This window comes from Haemaphysalis longicornis, unplaced genomic scaffold (genome assembly GCF_048455015.1).
Source record: "Haemaphysalis longicornis isolate Haplotype H1 unplaced genomic scaffold, Haemaphysalis longicornis Haplotype H1 scaffold_6, whole genome shotgun sequence".
In the NCBI taxonomy this organism is placed as follows: domain Eukaryota; kingdom Metazoa; phylum Arthropoda; class Arachnida; order Ixodida; family Ixodidae; genus Haemaphysalis; species Haemaphysalis longicornis.
Genome location: NW_027526407.1, coordinates 130,790,556 through 130,796,555, shown reverse-complemented (window position 1 = coordinate 130,796,555; position 6,000 = coordinate 130,790,556).

Genomic DNA, 6,000 nt, shown 5'->3' with positions numbered 1-6,000 from the left:
GTCGATGACTTAGGCTGAGCGTGCCTTGCGTCGTCTTCTTTCTTTTCGCTTCATGACAATATCCCCCCAATGAAGCATTTTTCACAGAAAAATGTGTGCTCACTCATGTCCGACACACCATGTACACAGTCCTTGGGGAGCAGTCACAGAATATCTAGTCATCACAAATGCACTTGGAACGTCCCGAAGAGCTAATAAGAGTTCAATAAACACTGATCAACGTAAATAATGAGTCAACACACCAACTACATATATAAACGACATTTAGGTTAAATCTCGGAACAGTCATCAACCAAAAAGGCAATCAGGCAGATAGTTTATCCCTTTTCCGGCAATGGCTAGGGTGCCACTCCGTGCCTCTTACGTACACACGCGTGCCTCGTAGTTTAAGGGCTTTCTATTTAAATCATATGGTTACCACGAACATGCCCACTTTCTGACAGACCGTGGAAAAGACTGTACAATGTGTCTGTACAATGTGTCTGTACAATGTGACTGTACAATCGAGAGGATAAAAAATGCGTCTGCGTCATTCGGCACCCTAGCGGTTCTTTCTTTACCAAGGGAAAAACCGGTCCTAAACCGGTGGGTCTCCTCCCAAACACGTCTCGGCATGAATTCTCTGCTCCCAGACGCGTGTCGTTCTTCGCCTGTACGCCGCTTAACGAAAGAATGACGTATAACTTGAGAAATTACGTAGGCTGGTCTCCTCTTGAACACCAGTTGCCAAAAATTCTGCGGCCGTTCGCTTGCCATAAATCAGCCGAGGACCGCTAACCGAACGAAAAACGTACATTCTGGGGCCCTACGTCGGCAGGCCTCCTTATAACACCGGTTGCCCGAAGAAAACGATTATTCTGCCGCCAGATGCACGGTTCACCGTTAAAAGAACAAATGCCCGGCAGCCGCGCTCCAGCCGGTCTCCTTTCGAACACCAACTGCCACAAGAATACGGATATTCTGTGGCCGGTCGCTGGCCGTGCTTCGGCTAAACACTACTTCCCGAAGGAAAAACAGATGCCCTAAAGCCATACTTCCGCCGTTCTCTTTCTCAATATCGGCCACCGAAAGGGAAGATGACTGCCACCCATTACTTCGGTCTTATTTCTATTACGATTGTTCTATTGTTCTTTTTCTATTCTATTACGGTCTTATTCCTTTTTAAAACGATTGTCTAAATGCATAGCGAGGGCCTCTGTTCTGGCAGTCTTGGAGCTATAGGGAGCTTAAGAGGGTTCAACGCTGGTCGACCACTTTCCACATGTCGTAGACACTCGAGTCACGGCCCGCGGGTTAAAATGAAGGTTCCCTTCACCCCGAGTAGTCCGAGTGACGCTGGCTACCGCCCCCAAGCACAAGAAACAAAAATGCCTAAGCATAAATACCCCAGAAAGCGGACGGGAAGATAGTCCTGCCGTTAGCGTAGTAGTCATCGCACCAGGCTGTTATTCTGGAGGTCGTGTGCTCGGATCCCGCTCGACGGCTATTTTTTCTCAACTTTCTTTCTTTCGAAATTTTAAATGTGGTTCAATGACCTACCTCATCCTCACCTTGATTTCTGGCGTTTTTTAGAATGCCAACCCTTATTTCTGCTTATTTCAACGAGTCCCTCATTTCCTATTCTGGTTTGTTGTATATATATATATACGTATATTGTAACGGGGAAGAAGACGAAAGCTATCGGCCCAACCTCCGGAGAGGAAGAGGAAGACCCAGCTGGGCGGGCTCCCTCATGGCCGACATCGTGTAAATAGTGTAAATACATCACTCGCATCTTCCATGGTGTGTCCTGCCGCCACGTAACAATATTTATATATTTTATATACATAATCACAGAAACTTTGCAGTGCCCATGGAGGGCATAGAGTAAGGGGGCCATCTGAAGACGTAATAACAATAGTGTGAGCGTTTATTGGTGCCTTGAATCATGAAGAAGACTCATGGAATGAATTATTTGCCTTTCGCTAGTGGGACCAATCTCTCACCTGTACATGCCCATTATAATCATCATTTGTGGATTATCATCATCGTCTGGGTTCGTTCGGCCGAGTCACCGAGTTCCCTGCGGGCTGAGTAAAGAGACCTGCCTCGGGATTACCGTCTCCTTGTTCCAGTCTGCTTCCCTCTTGCAATAGAAGTACTAAATTTAAGACAAGAACATCTTAACTACAAAATGTAAACGCTTTATACGTATTTCAAAGTACAAAGCGATCTTTTTTTAACCGTATATGATTACTTGTGGCCGTTAGAGAAGCAAAGAAGACTATAAGTAAAGATAGAAAAAAATTAAAAAAATGGAAGCAACTCCACTCCGTGGAGTTATGGTGTGCGGAGTACACATACTCGAAATAACATCCAAGTTCCACCCCGACTGACATCCCATTTGCGTCCGACCATCATGCGATTTGAGCCGTGAGTTGCACCTTATTCATTCCCTAAATGAAACAGCAACTCACGGCTCAAAGCGAATTTAGGTTTATTTTCCATTAATGGTGGCTTGCTTACGTATAGACGTGGACAACCATTGAGAGGTTGTCGGGAACCGCGGGGTCGCACCGCAGCGCAAGAGAGAAAGTACCAGCGTGGCAAGCTTTCGGAATCGAACTGCCCGTGCCGTGCTGGCGCACCAAGCACGCGCCGCTCGTCTCTTTTTTCTCGTCTTTTATAGCCCGCGCCAAGGCGCCGGCTAAGAGCGCCAACCAGAGGGCGCTACAGGGCCCCCGCCCAGACGGAATGTCGAACGTGACGCGACGGCGAGGCTGGCGGGCGTTGGTGTTGGGGGCGAGCAGTGGAGTGTTTATGCCTGCGATGTCTGCGCGGAGTTCGTTGGGTGGCGTCTCGAGGTAGGCCGGTTTGAGGCGGTCCAACGAGACGACTTCTTCGCGGCCATTCAAGAGGATGGTGGCGGATTTGTGGGTCTTGTTAAGGACACGGTACGGCCCATCGTAGGAGGGAGTAAGAGGCGCCTTTACAGCGTCCCGCCTGAGGAACACGTGTGTCGAAGACGCCAGGTCGGGATGCACAAAGATGCGGTGGTCTGAAGACCGAGGTGGGACCGGTCGCAGGTGCTGCATGCAGTCCTGCAGGCATTGGAGGTACTCAAGCGGCTGGGGCGAGGAGGCCGTAGGGATGAACAAATCGCCAGGAAGCCGCAGGGGTGCGCCGTAGACAAGTTCAGCAGTTGAACAGCCGAGTTCGCGATGAAGGACGGCACGCAGGCCAAGAAGCACTACAGGCAGGTGATCAACCCAGTGCTCTCTATCCAAGCGCGCAGTGATAGCACTTTTTAGCTGGCGATGGAGCCGCTCAACGATGCCGTTGGCACAGGGATGGTATGCTGTGGTGCGGCAGTGTTTAGTGCCAAGCAAGCGGCTGAGGGAAGTGAACAGGGTGCATTCAAACTGCCTGCCTCGATCCGTGGAAACAATGCCGGGGCAGCCGAAACGGCAAACCCATGTCGAAACGAAGGCTTTTGCGACCGTTTCTGCCATGATGTCCGGAATTGGTACGGCTTCGGGCCAACGGGTGAAGCGGTCAATCATTGTGAGAATGTACCGGCAGTCACGGGAGGGAGGAAATGGTAAGACCAAACACAGATGGACGTGGTCAAAGCGACAGCTAGGTGGCAAAAAAGGCTGCGTTGGGGTCTTCGTGTGGCGGGTCACCTTTGCTGTCTGACAAGCGAGGCACGAACGGGCCCACTGGCGGACATCAGCGTTGATGCTCGGCCAGATGTACCGCTGTGTGATGAGGCGCTGCGTGGCTCGGATGCTGGGGTGGCAGATGTCGTGGAGCGAGCGAAACACAGCACGACGAAAGACAGCCGGAACGAAGGGTCGAGGCGCCGCCGCTGACATGTCACACCACATTGAGCCAGGCACGAACGGATGAGGCACAAGTTGTAGACGAAGGGAACCCGGTTGGTCCCGCAGTGCTTGCAGCTCAGGGTCTTGAATCTGCGCCTGAGCTAGGCGTTCCCAGTCCACAGCAGATGCAGCACTGCCGATGGAGGTAATGCGTGAAAGCGCGTCAGCCGCCTCGTTGTCGGTGCCTTTGATGTGCCGAATGTCCGTTGTGAATTCCGATATATAGGCGAGCTGACGGAGTTCCCGTGCAACGTACTTGGAGGAGTTCGTACGGAAAACGTACGCCAGACGCTTATGGTCGGTAAGAACGTGAAAGGGCTGGCCCTCCAAAAAGTGCTGGAAGTGCTGGATGGTGGCGTAAATGGCGAGCAGCTCACGACCAAAAACGCTGTAGCGCGTCTCGGCAGGTTGGAGCTTCCGAGAGAAGAAACCCAGCGGGTGCTACTCGGAGTCGATTCTCTGCTGGAGAACAGCCCCTCTTGCAACGCTGGATGCATCTACCATGATGCGAGTGGGCACGTCGGTTCTCGGGTGGATGAGAAGCACCGAGTCGGCGACGGCTTGTTTAGCAGCGTTGAAAGCGGCTTGAGCTTCGGGAGACCAGAAAATCGCGGATGAGTAGCTCTTGGTTGTGCGAAGAAGTTCAGTCAGTGGATGCAGAAGCTCGGCGCAGTGGGGTATAAAGCGTCGCGAGAAATTCACCAGGCCCAGGAACTCACGAAGCTGGCGGAGGCTGGTAGGTTCGGGAAAGTCATTCACGGCTTGAACGTGAGAGGGTAAAGGACGAATTCCCTGCGCCGAGATGTGATGCCCCAGGAGCTCGAGCTCGGACGTCCCGAAGACGCATTTCTGGGCGTTGACAACCAGGCCAAATTGTTGAAGGCGTTCAAAGAGTTCTCGGAGGTGACGCTCGTGATCTTGTGGAGTAGGACTCGCGGCTAGGATGTCGTCGATGTACGCAAATACAGCCGGAAGGCCGCGCGTCACCTCGGCAATGAACCTTTAAAATGTTTGAGCTGCGTTGCGTAGCCCAAGGGGCATGCGCACATACTCAAACAAGCCGAAGGGTGTAGTGATGGCCGTCTTCGGGATATCGGCAGGCTCGACAGGGATTTGGTGATACGCTTTGACAAGGTCCACTTTGCTAAAGATTGTGCACCCTTCCAAGTGGCTTGTGAAATCCTGGATGTGGGGTAGGGGATAGCTGTCGTGGGCAGTCTGAGCGTTGAGCGCTCGGTAATCACCGCACGGACGCCAGTCTCCACTTTTCTTAGGAACCATATGCAGTGGAGACGCGTGGTTGCTGGACGATGGGCGGATAATACCGAGTTCCAGCATGTGCTCGAATTCACGTTTAGCAGTCGCCAGACGCTCACCGAAGAGGCGGCGTGGCCGAGCTGCGACTGGTGGACCACGCGTGACGATGTGGTGGGTAACGCTATGCTTGGGCGGCTGCTTTAAGTTGCAGGGTCTCGTGACCTCAGGGAAGTCTTCGAGGATTCTTGCGTACGGGCATGAGGGAAGCACCGTGCGGATGCCAGTTGGAGCGACAGTAGACAGTATGCCCAGGATGGAAAGGCGCGTCTTGCTGTCAATCAGGCGATGGTGACGCATGCTGACATCTAGATCAAAGTGGGTGAGGAAATCGGAGCCGAGGATGGGCTGATTGACGTCGGCTACTACGAAGACCCACCGGAAAGCGCGTCGCAAACCAAGATCGAGGGTGAGGGACCGCAGACCATACGTGGCGATAGAGGTAGAGTTCGCTGCACGAAGTGTAGGTCCAGGTGACTTAGAAGTACGCTCATCCTTGGTGTCCGGTAGTACACTGACTTCAGCACCCGTGTCTACAAGGAAGCGCAAACCAGAAACACGATCCATGACCAGGAAAAGGCGGCCAGGTTGTAAGGCGAGGTCACTTGCCGCCATTAGTGATCTCGCGGCGCGTTTCCCGACCAGCAGCACGGGGAAGTGCAGTGACGGGCGCGGTGCTGGAAAGTGCAATGGTACCAGCAGATAGCCGAGCTTCGAGGGCTGCAAGAACAAGAACCACCCGGGGAAGACGAACGGCGGCTAGGACGTGGGGAGGAGCGGCGAGTTCATCGATCCGAGTCTGTAAGCAAGAAACGGCCGA